Below are 23,320 nucleotides of genomic sequence, written 5' to 3' on the forward strand. Positions count from 1 at the left end.
TGACGAGTACTGGATGGCACTCACACAAGATGTTCTGCAGCAGCGGCGACGGTGGGCGTCCGTCCGTCTCTGGGTATCAGACATGATAAAATTATCCTCCCTACCCACCCTTTTCTGAAAATAACCGCCTGCGCCCACCGTGTTATAAATAGGCTGGTAAAGGCAGTGTGGATCCTGTCTCCTTTGCCAGGCGGGGGGCACCATGCCCAAGAAAAGAGAGGCTTCCCCCCAGCAGCAGCTCTGGCACCTCCCTCGATGGGGCGGACCAGCAGCCAGTGCTGTGCTGTATTACACTCCAGTATTACACTCCAGGCAGCACTCACTCCAGCGCACAAAGGTCAGAGGATTGCCCATGCACAAGGAGAGGACTGCCAGCTGAAGGGCACAGGTCAGGAGCATGCATGTGGCTGTCACCCATCTGCAGAGGGTGGGGGTGGGGGGTTACTACTGGGGGGCTGCTGCAGTTCCTGGATGCAATGAATGCATATAGCAGCTTTGTTCTCAGCTTTTGTTGTCCTCTCTGCTACGCTACCTTCCACCGTTAACCCCTTACTGGCCCATTCATTGTCATAGGGACTGCACTTTACAATGGGCAATCAATGGGGGGGTAGGTAAAGCTAGAGTTTGGTAAACACAGCGCCCCCGCCTGGCAACGTCTTGGAAGCACAATAGGGGAATCTGTTGCATTTGGGAAATGTAGGGTTGACAATGGTTTCCCATGTCATCAGCAAATGAAGGGTTAAATATAGTGACTATAGTTCTGGGTAGTTGGGGAACTACAAGTCACAGCAAGCCTGCCAGGGGGCATGTGGGACTGGAATACCAATAGGTTAGGTGGTATGTTTACAGGATTTTTGGTCGACATTAAAGGGGGTTGGTATCTGCAGACGTCTCTCCGGCTGTAGACCGCCGTATACATGGAGCCGCCTGTACGGCATGGAAACCCCCCACCCCCAATGACTGATATCAATGACTACTGCGCAATACTTAATTTTACCTTTGGGGGAGCTGCAGGTAAACTGAACACCTGCTGCCAGGTTCGTGCACAGGTTACAGCTGGAGGATGGGGGTCTCAGTACCAACATCTGCTTATCGGGAGTTTGTAATAAGTGGACAACCCTCTAACCAGAGCTGTGCCTTTAATAGAGGGCATCTGAATCCGGACCCGATAGAGGTAAGCTAATATGGACATTTGCACCCGCCGAATGCTCCCCTCTAACGAAGGCTTCTGCAGGATGGAGATATGCCCAGGGGTCCATCTGCACCCACTTCATGGCCTCCTAAAGTACCAAAAGGGTGACGTCCTAAGAGGACCTCAATATCTTCCTGATCATATGGGTGGCTGGGAGGGTGGGATTGTGAACCCCTGGGTTAGTGGGTGCCCCTTAACAATAATGATCCCTCTGATCCCCATGTTCCCATCAGTCAGCCGCTGGAGATTTCAAGACATTGTGTGCCTCAGGCGCCCCTGTGACAGACACAGGTTGCCCATAGTGCCCACTATGGATGCCCCTTTCATAGATGTCCCTCATAATGATAGTGAGGCCCCTAGCAAGACCTGTCATAGATGTCCCCCATTGCATCAGCCATAGATGACCCTACGGTGTCCCTCATAGTGCTGACCACCGATGCCCCAGTGGTGTCTGTCACAGATGCCCCTGAGATCACCAGCCTTTACAGTACCTTGCGACATATGCCACCCAACAGTCTGGGCTACAGAGACCGCCATAAGAACCCTCTTGTGCCTGGTGTCTCCATACATGAGATACATGAGTAATTCACTACAACGCCACAGTTGTCTTGAAGGGTAAGCAGATCTGCTTTGCATGAACTCTCTGTGCATTTTGCATGTGCTTATGCAGCATTTCTCAGGTTTCATAGTGACTGCTCACATCCCAGACCCAGCATTACATGATTCCAGTGACAATGGTGCAATACTGTGTTTCTCCTGCGGAGGCACTGCAGGGAAAGTCTACACTTCCAGGCTCCCTGGTAGATTACACCCTGGCACTGGGGATCCCAGCTGAAGTATACTCTGTGGTCAACTGTTAATGACTTGTTTAGTCTCGGACAACCCCTTTAAGACACACGCCGTGCTAACCGTTGGAAGTGCGCAGTTTGTGGCATAAATATTTGGTATACCCTGGCCCTACCCTCCAAAAATGGGTTTTATCACAGTACCCCTTCTATAGTATTAATAAAAGTGGCCCCAGTAAAGACAGAACTCTACCAAAACCAGCGATAAGAATGAGAGGGGCAGTGCCCTCCGTGCCAACAAAGGTGCCCCTAGTGTCACACCGCGCCCCCCACGCATATTATCCCAAGGCTCAACCACACTCAGATATTCCTGCCCAGCGGATATACTTTGTAATAGACTTTTTTTTACTATTTCAATCCCACTCATTTGTTCATGTGTTTGCTGTCAGTGAATGAGAACACTCCCGCTTCCATTCAGAGGCAGTAATCCTGTCCACAGCTGGTCCTGTTCTCAGCTGAGAAGTGGATACAATTGTATCCAGTCCAGACAATGCTCTGAGCAAAACAGACTCCAGACTGATACATTGTAGCAAACCGAATATCTTACAAATGAAAACAACTGAAGTATGTTCCATGTGTACAGAGGTAAGATTCATCGGCAAAACCCCCCAAAAAGTCCTCTAAAGGTGTATCCCAGTAACAATGTGTTATCCGCTATCCACTGCTGGTGAGGGGCTGATTCCACTGGATAGCGGATAACTGTTGTAACCAGATGACCTTTTTAGGCCCCGTTCACATGGAGTTTTTTGCTGCCCGAATTTGGTGCAGATTCTGCCCCCCAAAAAGCTGCTGAATCTGCCTCCTATTATTTTCAATGGGAGGCCGCGCTGCACTTAAAGGGGTTGTCTCACTTCAGCAAATAACATTTATCATGTAGAGAAAGTGAATACGATGCACTGACTAATGCATTGTGATTGTTCATATTGCTTCCTTTAAAAAATAAATGACGCCAGCAATCACATACACTTCTCGGTTCCATGGTTACGACCATCAGCGGTGGACGTGCTTCCACTGGCCTATGTGCGCTCCCACTAAATAGGCCGGTACTTATTACCATAGTGTGTAAGCACGACCACCGCTGATGGATTGCAGGGTGGTCGTAACCTTGAAAACAAGCAGTGTATAAATAATGTGTCCATCCTGCAAAGGAGACAATATGGACAATCCCAATACATTAGTAAGTGGCTTGTATTCACTTTGCTACATGATAAATGCCACTAGCAAAATGAGACGACCCCTTTGATGGCGCGTTGCTCCTGGAGAACAATCTGTAGCAGCAGAAGCGATATGCAAAAGGCATACGGAGGAGGATTCCTGGGCGGCGGACAGCCTATGTGCAGTATATGGCGGTATTATAACCTGTGAAGTGGGAACACCCTGTGGACAATAACCGTTATGGAAACTTCCTTAAGAAAATCATTGTTGGAAGACTGAATGCCAGGCAGACTGATGCCAGCTGGGCACATAGTGGTGCAGACGTGACTACGATAAGAACATTTTCTTGGTCACTTTGAGACTCCGAGATAAGACTTTTGGCTTTGACAACTTTACACCATTTCTTATCGTTAGATAATGAAAATAAGTAATGACGACCTGATCAGAAGGTGAGGAGCCTCTTTAGAAAAACTTAAAGGGTTTGTGTCACTTCAGCAAATTGCATTTATCATGTAGAGAAAATTAATACTAATGTATTGTGATTGTCCATATTGCCTCCTTTACTGGCTTGATTCATTTTACCGTGGCATTATACACTGCTTGTTTCCATGGTTACGACCACCCTACAATCCAGCAGCATTGGACGTGCTTGCATACCATAGGAAAAAGTGCCTTTTTTGGGGGGGGGGGATTGCAGGGTGGTCATAACTAGAGATGAGCGAATTTCATATTTTGAAATTCGTTTACTGGTAAAAGGTGAATAATTGCGTTATGGATTCTGTTACCACGGACCATAACGCAATTCTATGACGGAATGCGTAATGGAACGCCTTTCGAGGCATTCCGTCATAATGGAAGTTTATGGGCTGCATAACGGATCCGTCCCGTTTGCGTTATGCAGGAGAGGACTCCCCTGCATAATGGAAACGGGACGGACGAATCCGTTTTGCAGCCCATAGACTTCTATGATAACGGAATGCCTCGAAAGGCGTTCCATTACGCATTCAGTCATAGAATTGCGTTATGGTCCGTGGTAACGGAATCCATAACGCAATTCACCTTTTACCAGTAAACGAAGCGTAAACGAATTTCAAAATATGAAATTCGCTCATCTCTAGTTATGACCACCCTGCAATCCCCCCCCCCCCCCCAAAAAAAGGCACTTTTTTCCTATGGTATGCAAGCATGTCCAATGCTGCTGGATTGTAGGGTGGTCGTAACCATGGAAACGATCAGTGTATAATGCCACGGTAAAATGAATCAAGCCGGTAAAGGAGGCAATATGGACAATCACAATACATTAGTAAGGGCCTTGTATTCACTTTGCCTTCAGGATAAATGGCACTTGCTGAAGTGAGACGACCCCTTTAATAATAATCTTTATATAGCGCCACCATACTCTGCAGCGCTTTACAAATTTCAGAGGATTCATGTACAAAACAAAAGACATCACAACATAACTGGCCCTGCTCGCAAGAGCTTACAATCTATGAGATCTGGTTCCCAAACTTGTGGAAATATTCCATTTTGGACTGGATAGACCAGTGTTTCCCAACCAATGTACCTCCAGTTGTTGCAAAACTACAACTCCCAGCATGCCCGGACAGCCTTTGGCTGTGCGGGCATGCTGGGAGTTGTAGTTTTGCAACAGTTTTGCAACAGCTGGAGGCACACTTGTTGGGAAATACTGGGATAGACCTCCAACCTCTCAATATCAATGGGTCATATCAAGTTTTATATCTCAGCAATATTAAACTCTTGAATAGCTAAGATTTGTGTAAATTAAGGAATGTCACAGTTGTAATTCACTCAATATGAGGGCACAATACTCTTGGGGGTTTCAGTATCTCAAAGGCACAATAAGCATCTTGTCTCTCATGTAGAGGTACAGTCCTTTAAATGTATACAGTCCATAGTTTCGCTATTACTAGTCCCAAAGGCGACCTCCCTGATCCAGGGACAATATTCAGACCTCTAGGTCACAAATGCATCGACCCCCTCTTCAGGATCCATAACACTAACTCTACTCTCGGCTTCCTCTTCCTTCGATGGACCCAGCTTCCCACTTGGCACTTTGGTGGGTATGGAGACTCCCACTCTTTCCATGCTCTGCATCAGCTGGTCGGTCATCACTGCAGCTGTCCTATCTGTAAGCCACGTTCTCTTTGGTGGCATTCCTCTCATGCATGCTCTTCAGCAGCCCCTCCAAGTTAAGGGCTGCTACACCACTGTGGCCACTCCTGCTTGGCTTTCAAGGGGGTGGGAGACTCCCTCTGCAACCGCTGTCGCTTTCAATGTGATAATTTTGCAGGAGGGAGGATCCCTTTCCTTCTCCACCATCTGTGGGCCATCACTTAAACCAGGCATGCTCAACCTGCGGCCCTCCAGCTGTTGTAAAACTACAACTCCCACGATGCCCTTCTGTAGGATGATAGCTGTAGGCTGTCAGGGAATGATGGGAGTTGTAGTTTTGCAACAGCTGGAGGGCTGCAGGTTGAGCAGGCCTGACTTAAACCCTCCTACTCCTGTGCTCAGATTCTCTGCTGCAGCCTCGCTCAGGCTATGTGTAGTGGACCGTCTTCAGACCTCAAGGCCCATTTACTGAATTGGCCTCTTCTTCGGCGTACCTCCAGTCCTAGTATGTGTGATGCTCTTGGCGCAACTGCACCACTAAAGCATTGCACATGTGAAAGGGAGACTCCTCCTCCTGCAGGCTCTGCTCCTTGCTCTTCTATTGCAGCACCTGCTGCAGCAGAGGTTACTTAGTGCTCACCCCCAGCGCACCATGTAGCTTGCTCCACACTACTCAAGGCATTTTTATGGGGCCCGAATGTCCTCTGGGCAGGTGACATGCCAGCTGCATTACTGCTCATCGGCTGCACCGCTTGGCCTTTGGTGTGGTGCCAGAGTGCCACTAATTTCTTCTTAGGTGGGCTTACATGGAGATAGATGCTTTGTCTCTTCTAGAAATCAGTGGAGACCCCAAATCCATTAACCCAGACCTTTTACACACAGAAGAAGAGTAGTACAAGATTAATTGTTTAAGGGAAGACTTGTAGAACTGGGTAGGAACTCTTAGGGGGATCTGTAACGGTGACATTAGTAATGAATCTTAGAAGTCTAGCACCTGGCATCTTTCTAGATGCAATGAGTTTTGAGGGAGGCTGCATGGCACCCCGAAATATTGTCTATTTGGCTTTTAGAGTCCCATAAACTGGTATTTAGGATCACTTGAGCTTTACACAATAGAACACAAATGCAGTTCCTCAGTTTATGTTTATTTGGCAAAGTGAGCTTTACTTTTTAATCGCTCTCATAATCCATGAAATAACAAGTGCGTTCTCCAAGTCTCTCAATGTTGCAATAATTCCAGAGAAAATCCCAAAGGTCTCTTCTATGTGTGCGGTTATTGTGTCCAAGAAACAAATCTCCATACTGATCCTACCAGACCCAATAGCTAGCTTTTCAAGGTCCTGGTAGGCACTGGAGAGCATTCGTAGGTTATAAGTTCTATGGTGGGCACACAGCTTAGTGAATAAAATTCTCTGGTGTGTACATAGCTTACTGGTTATAGTTCTCTGGTGCGCACACAGCTTACTGGTCATAGTTCACTCGTGGACACACAGATAGTGGTTACAGTTCTCTGGTGGGCGCACAACTCAGTAGTTACTCTTCTTAGGTGGGCTTACAGCTTAGTGGTTACAGTTGTATCGGGGGCACACAGCTTAGAGGTTATTGTTCTCTGGTGGGCTCACAGCTGAGTGGTTATAGTTCTTTGGTGGGCACACAGCTTAAAGGTTACAGCTCACTGGTGGGCACACCGCTTAGTGGTTACAGCCCACTGGTGGGCACACAACTTACTGGTTATAGTTCATGTGAATACGCAGAAAGTGGTTACAGTTCTCTGGTGGGCATACAACTCAGTGGTTACGATTTTTTGGTGGGCTTACAGCTTAGTGGTTACAGTTCTTTGGTGGGCACACAGCTTAGAGGTTATTGTTCTCTGGTGGGCTCACAACTTACTGGTTATAGTTCTTCGGTGGACACAGCCTCGAGGTTATTGTTCTCTGGTGGGCTTACAGCTTAGTGGTTATAGTTCTTTGGTGGGCACACAGCTTAGAGATTATTGCTCTCTGGTGTGCTCACAGCTTAGTGGTTATAGTTCTTTGGTGGGCACACAGCTTAGAGGTTACAGTTCTCTGGCTCGGCACACAATTTACTGGTTATAGTTCACATGTGAATACACAGATAGTGGTTACAGTTCTTTGGTGGTCTTGCAACTCTGGTTATTGTTCTCTGGTGGGCTTGCAGCTTAGTGGTTACAGTTCTTTGGTGGGCACACAGCTTAGGAGTTACAGTTCTCTAGTGGGCACACAACTTACTGGTTATAGTTCACATGTGAATACACAGATAGTGGTTACAGTTCTCTGGTGGGCTTGCAGCTTAGTGGTTATAGTTCTTTGGTGGGCACACAGCTTAAAGGTTATTGTTCAATGGTGGGATCATAGCTTAGTGGTTACAGTTCTTTGTCGGGCACACAGCTTAGTGGTTACAGTTCTCTGGTGGGCACCCAGGTGACATGGCTTCTCTCAGTCCATAGGCACACACTAGAAGTGTTTTGGAACCAATTGAAGACTGCATAGGATCGATGCCAGTCATGGAGGACTCTCTTGCCCTGATAGAACCAAGCAACACATCAGTCCAGTTAGAGTCGGGGCATCACACTGAAAGCAGTCTGCAACCATTTACAGAACCACCAGGCCACTGCAACCCTTAATGACATATGCTGACAAGGCCACAGACCGGGCCATAGACCTCCTCCTGCCTGGTCTTCACTTAGCTCACTGTACCAACTACGAGGTGTGGGAGTCTGCCTCATTATATGCTCAGCCCCATCTTTAGGTGAGGTGGTGGTACGGCACTTTAGGTGGTTCAGACTCAACCAAACCCTCACAGATGCAAAATCTATAATAGGCCTCCCACCTGCCAGGTGCCATTTGTAAATTTTGGGTCTTCATATGTGACAGAAGGGTCCTTGAATCCCCTCAGGCACCAGCACCAGGGTGCGACTGGTTCCTCTTCACCTCCTATAGCTATACCTCTGGATGGATTATAGCATGACATGAGCACCCTGAATCAGTGCATGCCCTAACCTGAACCCAATCATACATCTCTGGAGAGACCTGAAAATCCAACCTGACAGAGCTTGAGAGGATCCGCAGAGAAGAATGGCGGAAAATTCCCAAATCCAGGTGTGCAAACCTTGTGGCATCATCCCCAAGAAGACTGGAGGCTGGAATCACTGCCAAAGGGGCTTCCACTAAGTCCTGAGTAAAGGGTGCAAATACTTATGTCAATGCAAGGTTTTAGTTTTTCCTTTTCAATTTTTTTTTAAAGATTTGGAACATTCTGTTCTCACTTTCACATTATGGGGAAAAATAGATTTTTTAAATTGTATTTTAGCACAAGGAACAACATAACAAAATGTGAAAAAAGTGAAAGGGCCTGAACACTTTCCGAATGCACTGTAGGTAACTGCATGGTTGTATTAGGTATTAGGCCAAGGTCTGGCACTGTATGGCGCTTATAATTATGCACTCTATGGTATTGTTATTTCTCATAGGGCACCAAGCAAGGTAAAGCCCTGATGAAAGGTGATATGATAGACGTTTTGCCTTTCAGCCCTAGGCCTCTTGGAGGATCGCTGCTCCTACCTCCTGAAGATACATACACAGGACTGAATACTTACATGTAGAGAAGGCGGTGGAATTTCATCAAACAGGTTTAGCAGCATCTATAGTATTGCGCCTCTCCTCAATTGGCGTTTATTATACATTTTTAGCAGTTTTTGTATACAGGGTTTAAAGGGGGTTTTCCAAGACATTTCTACTGATGACTTATCCTCTAGATGGGTCACCAGTATCTGATCAGTGGGGGTCCGACACCTGGGACCCCCGCCGATCAGCTGTTTGAGTGGCAGTAGCGCCATGTGATGTCTCGTTCATCGGTCACATGGCATAGGCGCAGCTCAGCCCCACTGAAGTGAATAGAGCTGAGCTGCAATACCAAGCAAAGCCACCATCAAATCTCCAGCGCTGTGCTTGGAGAGCAGGGAGAAGACCTCGGCGCTACTGCCAGCACCAGTGCCTTCTCAAACAGCTGATTGTTGACAGCTCATAAACACTTATTTATAGGGCATCTGTCAGCAGTTTTGTACCTGTGACATTGGCTGATCTGTTACATGTGCACTTGGCAGCTGAAGACATCTGTTTTGGTCCCATGTTCATATGTGCCCGCATTGCTGAGAAAGATTATGTTTTAATATATGCAAATGAGCCTCTAGGAGCAACGGGGGCGTTACCATTACACCTAGAGGCTCTGCTCTCTCTGCAACTACCACTCTAGCTCCACTTTAATTCATATGGCCAGGCAATGAAAACATCATTACGCCCGCCTGGTCCTGTCAATCACAGTGCAGAGGGTGAAGCTGTTGCAGAGAGAGCAGAGCCTCTAGGTGTAACGGCAATGCCCCTTGTTGCTCCTAGAGGCTAATTTGCATAAATTAAAACATAATTTTTCTCAGCAATGAGGGCACATATGAACATGGGACCAACACAGATGCCTTCAGCTGCCAAGTGCACATGTAACAGGTCGGCCAGTGTCATAGGTACAAAACTGCTGACACATGCCTTTTAAGCCATAGTCTTATCAAACTGATAAGACTATGGCTTAAATGAGTGTTTATGAGCTCTCAGGTGTTTATAAAAGGCAGTATTATAGTAGTTATATTCTTGTACATAGGAGCAGTATTATAGTAGTTATATTCTTGTACATAGGAGCAGTATTATAGTAGTTATATTCTTGTACATAGGAGCAGTATTATAGTAGTTATATTCCTGTACATAGGAGGAGTATTATAGTAGTTATATTCTTGTACATAGGAGCAGTATTATAGTAGTTATATTCTTGTACATAGGAGCAGTATTATAGTAGTTATATTCTTGTACATAGGAGGCAGTATTATAGTAGTTATATTCTTGCACATTGGAGCAGTATTATAGTAGTTATATTCTTGTACATAGGAGCAGTATTATAGTAGTTATATTCTTGTACATAGGAGGCAGTATTATAGTAGTTATATTCTTGTACATAGGAGCAGTATTATAGTAGTTATATTCTTGTACATAGGAGGCAGTATTATAGTAGTTATATTCTTGTACATAGGAGCAGTATTATAGTAGTTATATTCTTGTACATAGGAGGCAGTATTATAGTAGTTGTATTCTTGTATATAGGAGCAGTATTATAGTAGTTATATTCTTGTACATATGAGGCAGTATTATAGTAGTTATATTCTTGTACATAGGGGGCAGTATTATAGTAGTTATATTCTTGTACATAGGAGCAGTATTATAGTAGTTATATTCTTGTACATAGGAGCAGTATTATAGTAGTTATATTCTTGTACATAGGAGGCAGTATTATAGTAGTTATATTCTTGTACATAGGAGCAGTATTATAGTAGTTATATTCTTGTACATAGGAGCAGTATTATAGTAGTTATAATCTTGTACATAGGAGCAGTATTATAGTAGTTATATTCTTGTACATAGGAGCAGTATTATAGTAGTTATATTCTTGTACATAGGAGGCAGTATTATAGTAGTTATATTCTTGTACATAGGAGCAGTATTATAGCAGTTATATTCTTGTACATAGGAGCAGTATTATAGTAGTTATATTCTTGTACATAGGAGGCAGTATTATAGTAGTTATATTCTTGTACATAGAAGGCAGTATTATAGTAGTTGTATTCTTGTATATAGGAGCAGTATTATAGTAGTTATATTCTTGTACATATGAGGCAGTATTATAGTAGTTATATTCTTGTACATAGGGGGCAGTATTATAGTAGTTATATTCTTGTACATAGGAGCAGTATTATAGTAGTTATATTCTTGTACATAGGAGCAGTATTATAGTAGTTATATTCTTGTACATAGGAGGCAGTATTATAGTAGTTATATTCTTGTACATAGGAGCAGTATTATAGTAGTTATATTCTTGTACATAGGAGCAGTATTATAGTAGTTATAATCTTGTACATAGGAGCAGTATTATAGTAGTTATATTCTTGTACATAGGAGCAGTATTATAGTAGTTATATTCTTGTACATAGGAGGCAGTATTATAGTAGTTATATTCTTGTACATAGGAGCAGTATTATAGTAGTTATATTATTTTACGTAGGAGACAGTATTATAATAGTTATATTTTTTGCATAGAGGGCAGTAATAGGTCTTAAACACACAATCATATTATGGTTTCCTACAACCTGTGAATTGTTCTGAACGGAGAATGGTGATAACTCCTATAAGTTTGTATGCATTTATATTCTTTTGTTACTGTATAAGCTAGAACTTGTATTTTATTCTCATGAACTCCAATCTCCTTGCTGCTTACTGTTTCACAACTATCCTGCATGCAAGTGGTATTTTAATATAGCGACAGTATTACTTGTGTAAATGGGGATTAAAGATTTAATATAACGTTTCTGACGTTACGTAAATCCCCCGTCTGCAAATCTGTGCAGGTTTTCTTTGCCGGCCAGGTAGATTCCCAAGGACAATGCTATTGGTACAATTAAAGGGACTTATGTCTTCTCTCCATTTCATTGATTCCTGTTATCAGCCATTTAAGCTGAGGAGAAGCTGACGGTAGTGTTTGCTATTGAAGGACGATGGACAGGAGGTGGAAAAACTCAATTCAAGCTCCAGATATGTGTACGTTCATATTTTTATGTATTTGTTGGGTTTTGCTTATTATTAGCGGTCCTGTGATATTCAGGAAAACATAATTAACTTGCACCCGACTGATGAGATGCTGGATTATCCCATTTACCCTATTAATGATGTTTAAAGCATTAATTAGACAAATCCTTATTTTTCCAGCTCCAGAAGCAATCCAAAATGTTTTTCTATTCACAGTTATTTTTTCCAGACCTCAGGGCTACGTTATTGGCATTTTACAAATTATTACGTTGGCACCGCGCTTATATATGAGAACTGCATAAAGTGCAACGCCCTAATCTAATGCTATATGATTAATCTTCCCCTTTATATGATGTCACCACTAGGGGGAGCTCTATAAACAGGGATTTATATACTCAATGGGAACTGGCTAAAACTGTTTTACGGGGGGGAGGAAGGTTTCTCGCATATCGGAGGGGCAGTGGCCGCCATGACAGTTTCATGGGATGGATATATAGCGCTATTCACTATGGGCCCCTTTTTAAATAGATGTTTGACCCTTCATTCCGTGTTTGTCTGCGTCGCTTCCCCATGATCTTGAATCGGATGACATTTTCATCTCCATTCACATCCAAAGCTGCAATCACATTCTGATTTCCGGGGAGCAGTGCATTGTGGGAGCTCAGGCCTCACAGAGGGGGTGGGGCTCGTGTTGTTTTTTTTTTTTTCCAAGGGCGACCCCCAAATCCTGAATGCAGCTTTGGATGTGAATGGAGCAAACAACCAGATCCGTAAATGAAAGAAAACTAAGAAAGCAAATTATTTGCAAAGTAGCCCAGTGTATTCCATCATCCCGTGAAACTCAATTTAATCAGATTGGTTCTTTTTCTGCGGATGAGTTTATTGACAGGGGAAGCATTATGTGGCGGACATCTTGCTACAGGCACTTCCTGTAATGACTTGATGACCCACTTTATGTAATTGTCATTGATTACCCTGTGAATTAAGCAATAGACGAGAAATTTTTCCTTAAAGAGGAACTCCGGCGGAGAAACAGTACAACCGACGGGAGGAGGCCGGCAGCCATCTTTGTTTTTAGATCTTTATTGTGCCTACTTGCCGGGACCAGGGTCACCCTGCCCATTTTGAACCAAAACTGATAGACGGGACTTTAGGTGGACGAGGGGCTGATGTTGGTGCAGGGGTGCAGCACATACATTTTTGGGGACGGTAATAATCCCACTTGTCCTTCTTGTGTTCCGTCTTATGATTTAATCACATCATTTCCACATGGTGAAACGCCTGGCGAGCTCGCCGTGGGGGAGAGATGACGAGAACGGCCGCAACTAATTACAGATTTATTCAATTACCTCACCAGCATCATTAGGGAAAGAATGTGCAACACATTCCAATGTCAGCAGACGACCGACCTCGCCGAACCAAACCGGATCAGACAGACTGGTCTTTTGCTTAAAGGGGTTCTCCCCTGATTGATGTGAAAAATGAAAATCAGACATCATCTAGTCCATGACAGTCTTTTTATAACAAAGCTAGAACCAGCCCTGCACCTCACATGGATCCAGAGATCTCCCCAATCATTGATCTGCTAGATTTATATCAAGGGGGCGTGTCATTTGTGCTGCGGCTCAGGGGGCGTGTCCTTTGTGCTGCAGCTCAGGGGGCGTGTCCATGCTCTCCCTATCACAGCTCAGGAGGCGTGTCCATGCTCTCCCTATCACAGCTCAGGAGGTAGTTGACGGATAGAACTGAGCATGTGCGGCCATCTCAGTGAGCAGGACAAAGAAATAAGAAAAAAACAAACAGCAGATGGCGCTGTACAGATACTTTTCAGTCAATAACTCAGTGGCTATTATACATTTTTTTTATTAATTGTAATTACAAAAGTATTCAGATCCGGGTGCTGGTTTGAATACTGTAGAATATTTTTTCGTGTGACAATCCACAGAAATAGTTCATATTTATGTCAGTCCTCTTTTTTTCTAATTATGTTCATGTGAGGGGCAGTCCTATCTGCCTCTGGGACAGTTGGGTTCTAACTAATATGGCAGCCATTATACTGAAATTATACTCGAGCCTAGCTAGGCTGTGATACATGGTCCATCCCTATACCACCTTCGATATCTGGGTGACGTAATGGGCTTGTACAGTACTTGACGACATTTCAATAGAGGAATGTGGGTGACTGGCAGGGGCAGACTGGCTATAGACCCTGCAGGGAGATTTCCCGGTGGGCCGATGCCCAGGGGGCCACCCGAGCCTTCCTCACTGCCGGGGACATAACAATCTGATGCTCTCAGCAATGTAGGAGCATCAGGTACTTATGGACCTGGTCAATTGTCGCAGGTGCCCTCCTGAACTCCTCAGAACAGTGATACAGTTGGATAATGTGGCGAGGGCGGCAGTATATTGTGCTGCACTGTGGTATCTGGTTCTGTTGGGGCAGTATATTGTGCTGCACTGTGGTATCTGGTTCTGCTGGGGCGGTATATTGCGCTGCACTGTGGTATTTGGTTCTGTTGGGGCAGTATATTGTGCTGCACTGTGGTATTTGGTTCTGCTGGGGCGGTATATTGCGCTGCACTGTGGTATTTGGTTCTGTTGGGGCAGTATATTGTGCTGCACTGTGGTATTTGGTTCTGTTGGGGCGGTATATTGTGCTGCACTGTGGTATTTGGTTCTGTTGGGGCAGTATATTGTGCTGCACTGTGGTATCTGGTTCTGCTGGGGCGGTATATTGTACTGCACTGTGGTATCTGGTTCTGCTGGGGCGGTATATTGTGCTGCACTGTGGTATCTGGTTCTGCTGGGGCGGTATATTGTGCTGCACTGTGGTATCCGGTTCTGCTGGGGCAGTATATTGTGCTGCACTGTGGTAGTTGGTTCTGCTGGGGCAGTATATTGTGCTGCACTGTGGTATCTGGTTCTGCTGGGGCAGTATATTGTGCTGCACTGTGGTATCCGGTTCTGCTGGGGCAGTATATTGTGCTGCACTGTGGTATCTGGTTCTGCTGGGGCAGTATAATGTGCTGCACTGTGGTATCTGGTTCTGCTGGGGCAGTATATTGTGCTGCACTGTGGTATCTGGTTCTGCTGGGGCAGTATAATGTGCTGCACTGTGGTATCTGGTTCTGCTGGGGCGGTATATTGTGCTGGACTGTGTTATTTGGTTCTGCTGAGGCGGTATATTGTGCTGCACTGTGGTATATGGTTCTGCTGGGGCAGTATATTGTGCTGCACTGTGGTATATGGTTCTGCTGGGGCGGTATATTGTGCTGCACTGTGGTATTTGGTTCTGCTGGGGCAGTATATTGTGCTGCACTGTGGTATTTGGTTCTGCTGGGGCAGTATATTGTGCTGCACTGTCGTATCTGGTTCTGCTGGGGCAGTATATTGTGCTGCACTGTGGTGTTTGGTTCTGCTGGGGCAGTATATTCTGCTGCACTGTGGTACTTGGTTCTGCTGGGGCAGTATATTGTGCTGCACTGTGGTATCTGGTTCTGCTGGGGCAGTATATTGTGCTGCACTGTGGTATCTGGTTCTGTTGGGGCAGTATATTGTGCTGCACTGTGGTACTTGGTTCTGCTGGGGCAGTATATTGAGCTGCACTGTGGTACTTGGTTCTGCTGGGGCGGTATATTGTGCTGCACTGTGGTATCTGGTTCTGTTGGGGCAGTATATTGAGCTGCACTGTGGTACTTGGTTCTGCTGGGGCGGTATATTGTGCTGCACTGTGGTATCTGGTTCTGTTGGGGCAGTATATTGTGCTGCACTGTGGTACTTGGTTCTGCTAGGGCGGTATATTGTGCTGCACTGTGGTATCTGGTTCTGTTGGGGCAGTATATTGTGCTGCACTGTGGTATCTGGTTCTACTGAGGCAGTATATTGTGCTACACTATGGTATCTGGTTCTGCTGGGGCAGTATATTGTGCTGCACTGTGGTATTTGGTTCTGCTGGGGCAGTATATTGTGCTACACTGTGGTATTTGGTTCTGCTGGGGCAGTATATTGTGCTGCACTGTGGTATTGCAGTCCCTGCTCATTTGTTTCCCCCGTATTTTGTCAATTTGGACCCGCCTACAACATGGGGCCACTTTTATTTTTTTTCCAGGGCCACTTAAAATTCTCAGTCCGCACATGGTGACTGATGTGGTTATGGAACTCTTCTTACTTCCTCTTCTAACTCTACAGTGAGCTGGGGGGGGAGCTAAGTCCATTACCTAGAATCCTACAAGGGAAGTCAGGATTGTTAACCCTGATTGATCCATACAAAGCTATATTGGGTTATACAATACATTAAATAACAAGAAACTATTTTGCATGTACTCTATTCTGGTGTATTGTATAAGCCCCACCCTTTTTTGGCAGTTCATGGGATTTGGTTGGCGGTGAGGCTAATCCAGTCTAAATTAAAGGAGGGGGGGGGGGAGAAAAAACCAGACAATATTTAACAACACCATGGTGGGACTCCATGCTATGTTCCTACATTCATAGTGTCGTATTTGCAATGTTTAACAAATAGTATAGGAAACTTTGGGTTTCTGGGTAATATATATGCGTTGTCTGGGAGGAGTTCCTGGTATGCATAGTATGACTGCCATGTATTTTAGACCAGGCGACGCCCCTCTGAGTTTCTGGGAAATAGGTTCAAATTAGGTGGCAGCAGATTCAGACTACTTTCACACTAGCGGTTCTATTTTCCGGTATGGAGATCCGTCATAGGGGCTCAATACCGTAAAAAAATGCCTCCGTTTAGTTTCCATTCATTGTCAATGGGGACAAAACTAAACTGAACAGAACGGAGCGCTCCAAAATGCATTCCGTTCCGTTCTCATACCGGAGAGCAGCAGCATGCTGCGGTTTGCTTTCCGTCCTGGGATGCAGAGCAAGATGGATCCGTCATGACCCCCAATGCAAGTCAATGGGGACGGATCCGTTTTCTCTAACACAATCTGAAACAATAGAAAACGGATCCGTCCCCCAGCAGCAGCATCAGGAGGTCACAGACTGGCACAATGACAGTGTGGAGGTGGTGGCAGCATCAGGAGGCCACAGAGTGGCACAATAACAGAGTGTAAAGGTGGCGGCAGAGGCAGCATCAGGAGGAGGCAACAGGGTGGCGAGGTGACATAGTGTTGAGGTAGCAGCAGCATCAGGAGACCACAGAGTGACCCGGTGACAGAGTGGGGAGGTGGGTGGCAAGATGAAGATGGTGGGTGAAAGAAGGAGCACTTGGCATCAGATGTGTGGCATCATCTGAATAGTAGCTGAGGCAGGTAGCCAGAAGAAACCGGTCTCTTTTGTCAAAGTGTTGGTGTGGCACCATGGATGATCTAGTCTGATGCATCAGGCATTGGTGGGTGGAAATCCTGGCTGATCCATGCCTGATTCATCTTGACAAAGGTTAGTCTCTCCACATTTTGGGTGGACAGGCGAGTTCTTCTTGGGGTAACTATGGCCCCGGCCGCAATAAACACCCACTCTGATGTCACACTATTGGCCGGGCAGGACAGCTTTTCCAGGGCAAACTCTGCCAGTTGCGGCCACAAATCCAGTGTGGGGTGTCAGGGTACTGTCCAAGTATGCCACCACCTGCTGGTTCAGGTCCTGCTCCGGCGCTCACTGGGACATCGCGGTCTCCTCAAACAGCGGATTGGCGGGGGTGCCAGGAGTCAGACCCCCACCATCTCATAACTCTCTGAGTACAGATGTCATAGATGTTTCCTGAATTATTGTGTTATGTGGGGTGTTACATAGGACTGCAGGGAACATCTACTACATTATCTGCACACAGAAAGTTATCGCTGTTACAAATTTGCCAAATTTAAAATACATATGATTATAATAAAAAAGACTTGGAGGAGAATACAGCACCACATACCTCTTACATCCAGGGACATCTCCTGTCATGTAGACCTTCTCTTTCCTCTTCTCCTCCGTTAGACCCAGACCGCCATGACAAGTTCTTTCAGCCGCATCTCATTTCTACAGAGTTTGTTACACAGACACGTTAGATTTCTCAATTTTTCCATCAACCTCCCCCATCCTGGTGTCCCCACAGTGTCATCCTGCTGCCATTCCCAATACTGTGCCCGTTGTGCTCCCCAATGCCCCAGGTAATATACTGCTGAAAAAATAGTGACCCTAGTAGACATAATGGGGTCATTTATCAAACTGGTGTAAAGTAGAACTTGCTATGTTACCCATAGCAGCCAATTAGAATCCACCTTTCATTTTCCAAAGGAGCTGTCAAAAATGAAAGGTGAGGTCTGATTGGTTGCTATGGGCAACTAAGCCAGTTCTACTTTACACCAGTTTGATAAACTATCCCAAAGATCCCTATAGTGTCTACAGCAATTATAATGTCCCCTAGAGTGCCCCCAGTAATAATAACACCCTATATTGTGCTCCAGGTAATAATGCCTGAATAGTGTCCCCAAAAATAATGTCCCCTAATATGTCCTGAAATAGAAAGGCCCCTACAGTGCCTCCCCAATAGCAACGTCCCCCACAACATATAGTAATTTCCCCCACATTGCCCCCATATAGCAATTTCCCACACACTGCCCCATGTAGCAGTTTGCCCCCACAAAGTAATTTGCCCCCCACACTGCCCCATGAAGTAATTTGCCCCCACACTGTCCCCATTAAGTAATTTTCCCCCACACTGTCCCCATTAATTATTTTGCCCCCACACTGCCCCCCATTAAGTAATTTGCCCTTATGTAATCATTTGCCCCCACTGTCCCTGCAGTAATATGACCTCCTCTGCCCCCCCAAAGTTGACACACACACAAAAAAAGACCTGAGGGTATTTGATATGCGCATTTAACGCGCGTTTTTGTCACGCGTTTTTATGCGCGGTTTTTTGCAATAGTAAACGCGCGTTTGACGCGCGTTTGTGTGATTGACTGCAGTGTCCTATGGCCACAAACGCGCGTCAAAACGCCCCAAAGAAGCTCAAGAACTTGTTTGAGCGTAGGGCGTTTTTCAGCGCGTTCAAACGCGCTGTAAAACGCTCAAGTGAGAACCAGGGCCATAGGGAAGCATTGGTTTTCATGTGTTGAGCGTTTTACAGCGCGTTTGAGCGCGCTGTAAAACGCTCAAGTGTGAACCCAGTCTAAAGGCTAATATTTACCTGTGTCCATGATGGTGAGGCAGGCGCACATACATCAAAGCCCTGCGCCCTGTCACAGGTGCGCAATGACGTCATCACACACGCCTGCGCCTGGCTTTTACTACCACATAGGCCTCAGGCTTAATAGGTCTGAAGCCTATGGCGGTGATAGGCAGCGGGGCAGGGAACTATGTGATCCCGTGCCCCGCCGCAGTATGTGGACGTTCGGGGCAGCATTGGGCCCGGGGCTGACGACCCGAACGTCCCTATTATAATCCGGCACTGGGGGTCATTAATAATACTGGGGGTTACTAATAGGGATATTAATACTGGGAGGTACTAGGGAGCCTTACTAATACTAGGGGCATTAATAATACTGAAAGGCAATAGGAGACCGTTAATACTGGGAGGAACCAGGGGGACAATAATATTACTGGAGGGTGTTAAGGGGGCAATATTAATACTGGAAGCACTATGGAGGGATATTTGATATCCTCGGGGCACTATGGGGGTCATTATATATACCAAGGGCATTGCAGGGGTTCGGATTTGAACAAAAAGCCAATTAAATTCATCCATTTTAATGGCCATTAAAAACTGATGCAAAAACGGGCATTAAAAACTCTACAGTGCCCCCATTTTTAACATCCGTTATTTTTCAATGTGTGTGCATATAGCCCAAAACAGGCCTTTCAGCATCCACAAATCCATGCTGCCAAATCATCCTTCTGCGATCTGTTCGGTCTAACATGCGCATGAGGAGAATACAAACCTATAGTAGCCACGTGTAATTGTCTGGGAAAAACACGACCAACAGGAAGCAAAAACTAACAAACCCAATAAACTCTGCAACTCTCAGAGTCGTCTTCTAGATCAAAAACCGCGTCCGATCAATCCTACTGGCCGGTAATCTAAACCCCATCGCAGCGGAATCCATTAATATACAGAAGAACTGCAGCTCCTGACAAAGAACAGCTCGACTTCTCATGAGCTACAGACATACAGTACCAAAATGCTTGCAAATCACAGTAAAAATGTGATAATTTGGAGCAGATGTAAGGATCGTGAGGGCCAATAAATAAAAAGAAATGATCTAAGCAGTGCAACATTCCTCCTTCCCTCATGGAATCCACGCCAACCCAATGAAGGAAGGAAGAGAATAGAAACAAGATAATGAAAAGCCCATGGGCAAACGTTTGTCGAAGTGATCATTACAATGAAAGCCAAGGGAATTAGAGCCTTCAAGGATTAACCGGCAGCAAGCGGAAGGCCGCTCTAATGGCCGCTCTAGCCGTAAGGCAACCTTGACCAACAGCTCGCAATAAAGAATGATCTCGAAGTAACAGATGCCGAGTCTTTATCCAAATCGTCAATGATGAATAAAAAAAATTTGAAAAAAAAGTTCTGGCATTTTCGGACGCGGCGATACCCAATATGTTTATTTTTTTTATTGTTTATGTAATATATAATATAATGAATTCGTTAAGGACTTTTTCAGTAACTAATCTAGTAGACAAAAATCTGAAAACGGAGGGTAATCCGATGGGCCAGCAACTCTGCCAGGAGCAAACTCCTCATTAAAGGGGTTGTCCCACGGAAAATATTCTACAGTTTTCATACCAGCATCTGGATCTGAATACTTTTGTAATTGCATGGCATTAAAAATTTTGCATAGCCACAGATAAAATCTTTCAGTGCAGCGCCACCTGCTGTTTGTTTTTTTTCTTAATTCTTTGACCTGCTCACTGAGATGGCCGCACATGCTCAGTTTCATCCTTTACCTGCCTCCTGAGCTGTGATAGGGAGAGCACAGACACGCCCCCTGAGCTGTGATAGGCAGAGCACGGACACGCCCCCTTATCTGCAACAGAAAGGACACTCCCATGAGTTTTCTAGCAGAGCAATGAATGTGGAGATCTCTGGACCCATGTGAGGTACAGGGCTGGTTCTAGCTTTGTTAGAAAGAGATTGTCATGTGCTATATGATGTCTGATTCTCATTTTTTACATTAGTCATGGCAAAACCCCTTAGTGACCACCCAAAGGGGCCTTAGGCTGGGCTGACGATTTTTTACGGGGACCCGTGCAGCGGGAAGCGGGGACCCGACTCTCACATGAGAATCCGCTGCCCTGCTCTAACTGCCGGAGTGTAGATTCGGGCTATTTAACACTTTACATGCCACAGGCAATGGCACCCGCCGCATGTAAAGCGGTGACAGAGGGAGAAGACTCCCTCTGTCTCCCATCGTCACCCCGCAAATGCGATCGCGGGGTGACGATGTGTGTGAAGGCTGGGTGGGGTCTCGTGTAGGCCTCAGACCAGCCTTGAGTAATTTCCAGCAGGCTGTGCCTCTCTGGTGCAGCCTGCTGGTCAATGTCAGAATAGCATTGCATTTTAAAAGCACTCAAAATACTGTCTGTTATAGTCCCCTTGTAAGACTATTAAGTGGTAAAAAAAACCACATTTATTAAATAAAAAATTCCATAAACAAAAAACCCTTTTATTGAAAATACGCTTTTTAATGAAGAAAATTGCAAAAAAAAATCTCCCCCATATTTTTGGTATTGCCGTATCCGAAACAACCCAGACTACATAAATATCATGTAAATTATACCCTACGGTGAACGCCATAAAAAAAATTAAAGAATTGCAAATTTTTTCTTAGTTGCCACGAAAAAACTTAAGCGATCAAAAAGCGTAATTTACTCCAAAATGATACCAATGAAAAATACAAGGCGTCCTGCAAAAATCAAGCCCTCACAAAATTCCATAGAAAAAAAATTAAAAAGTTATGGGTCTTGGGAAGCGGCAAGGCAAAAACATTTTTTTCCTTTTAAAAAAAAAGTGGTTTTATTGCAAAAAAATTGTAAAACGTAAAAATAACTATATGTATTTGGTATCACTGTAATCGTACTGACCCAGAGATTAAAGATATTATGTTATTTATACAGAAAAATTAACCCTGTAAAATTTATAACGTAAAAAAAAGGTGGCAGTGGCAGAATTGTTGTTTTTCCTATCTCCCTCCCAGAAAGAGTTAATAAAAGTTAATCAGAAATTTATATGTACCCCAAAATTAAAAACTACAACTTTTCCCGCAAAAAACAAGCCCTCATGCAGCTATATAGACGGGAAAATAAAAAAGTTATAGCTCTTGGAACGCGACAATGAAAAAAGGAAGAAAAAACGCTTGATCAGTAAGACCCAAAACGAGCTGGTCACTAAGGGGTTAATTTTTTCTTGAACCACGACTACATTTCTCTTAACCGGCGGTAAAGTATCATGCCGAACCTGAGAGCTTAGGAGCGTAAAAAACCTTGCTTAAACCATAAAGAATGAACTTCGCCTTCGGGGGTCTGGAAATACTTCTAGCCAAGGCATCCTTCTTTCCATATTCGTAGTTGTCGGTGCTTTTTGAAAGATCCCGTGATCCAGCATTTTGCCAAGATTTTTTAAAGCATTGGAACATTGAACCCAAACAGATGGAACATTCATGCCGATAGCGGCAAAGGCTCAACCATTTACATACCTTGCACCATTTAATATTTTGAAGGAACAGCCAGCTTTTGTCTAGAGATTTCATCGCACTAAAACCAAGCGAGGCCACCAACCTTCCTGTACGCCTCCATAATGGAATCAATATGCTGAAACAGTCCTGAACATGATTGAGAGTCCTTAGCACCTAATACTGACGTACACTGCGTGCAGAATTATTAGGCAAATGAGTATTTTGACCACATCATCCTCTTTATGCATGTTGTCTTACTCCAAGCTGTATAGGCTCAAAAGCCTACTACCAATTAAGCATATTAGGTGATGTGCATCTCTGTAATGAGAAGGGGTGTGGTCTAATGACATCAACACCCTATATTAGGTGTGCATAATTATTAGGCAACTTACTTTCCTTTGGCAAAATGGGTCAAAAGAAGGACTTGACAGGCTCAGAAAAGTCAAAAATAGTGAGATATCTTGCAGAGGGATGCAGCACTCTTAAAATTGCAAAGCTTCTGAAGCGTGATCATCGAACAATCAAGCGTTTCATTCAAAATAGTCAACAGGGTCGCAAGAAGCATGTGGAAAAACCAAGGCGCAAAATAACTGCCCATGAACTGAGAAAAGTCAAGCGTGCAGCTGCCAAGATGCCACTTGCCACCAGTTTGGCCATATTTCAGAGCTGCAACATCACTGGAGTGCCCAAAAGCACAAGGTGTGCAATACTCAGAGACATGGCCAAGGTAAGAAA

At 44.8% G+C, this 23,320-nt stretch overlaps 1 protein-coding gene across 4 annotated transcripts in view; it reads left to right on the top strand.

Annotated features, from left to right (window-relative positions):
- The first annotated feature begins 262 nt into the window (after window positions 1–262).
- Window positions 263–23,320, top strand: part of GDPD4 (glycerophosphodiester phosphodiesterase domain containing 4) — an 84,672-nt gene continuing 61,614 nt past the window's right edge. The window contains exons 1-2 of one of the 4 annotated variants that reach the window (XM_040426425.1): window positions 309–388; window positions 11,786–11,975. The gene's annotated coding sequence lies outside the window, so the exon portion shown is untranslated. Of the gene's footprint in view, window positions 397–11,785; window positions 11,976–23,320 lie in introns of all 4 variants that reach the window. The other 3 variants (XM_040426423.1, XM_040426426.1, XM_040426422.1) reach the window with 3 other exon arrangements.

The sequence above is a fragment of the Bufo bufo genome, chromosome 3, assembly GCF_905171765.1.
Source record: "Bufo bufo chromosome 3, aBufBuf1.1, whole genome shotgun sequence".
NCBI lineage: Eukaryota > Metazoa > Chordata > Amphibia > Anura > Bufonidae > Bufo > Bufo bufo.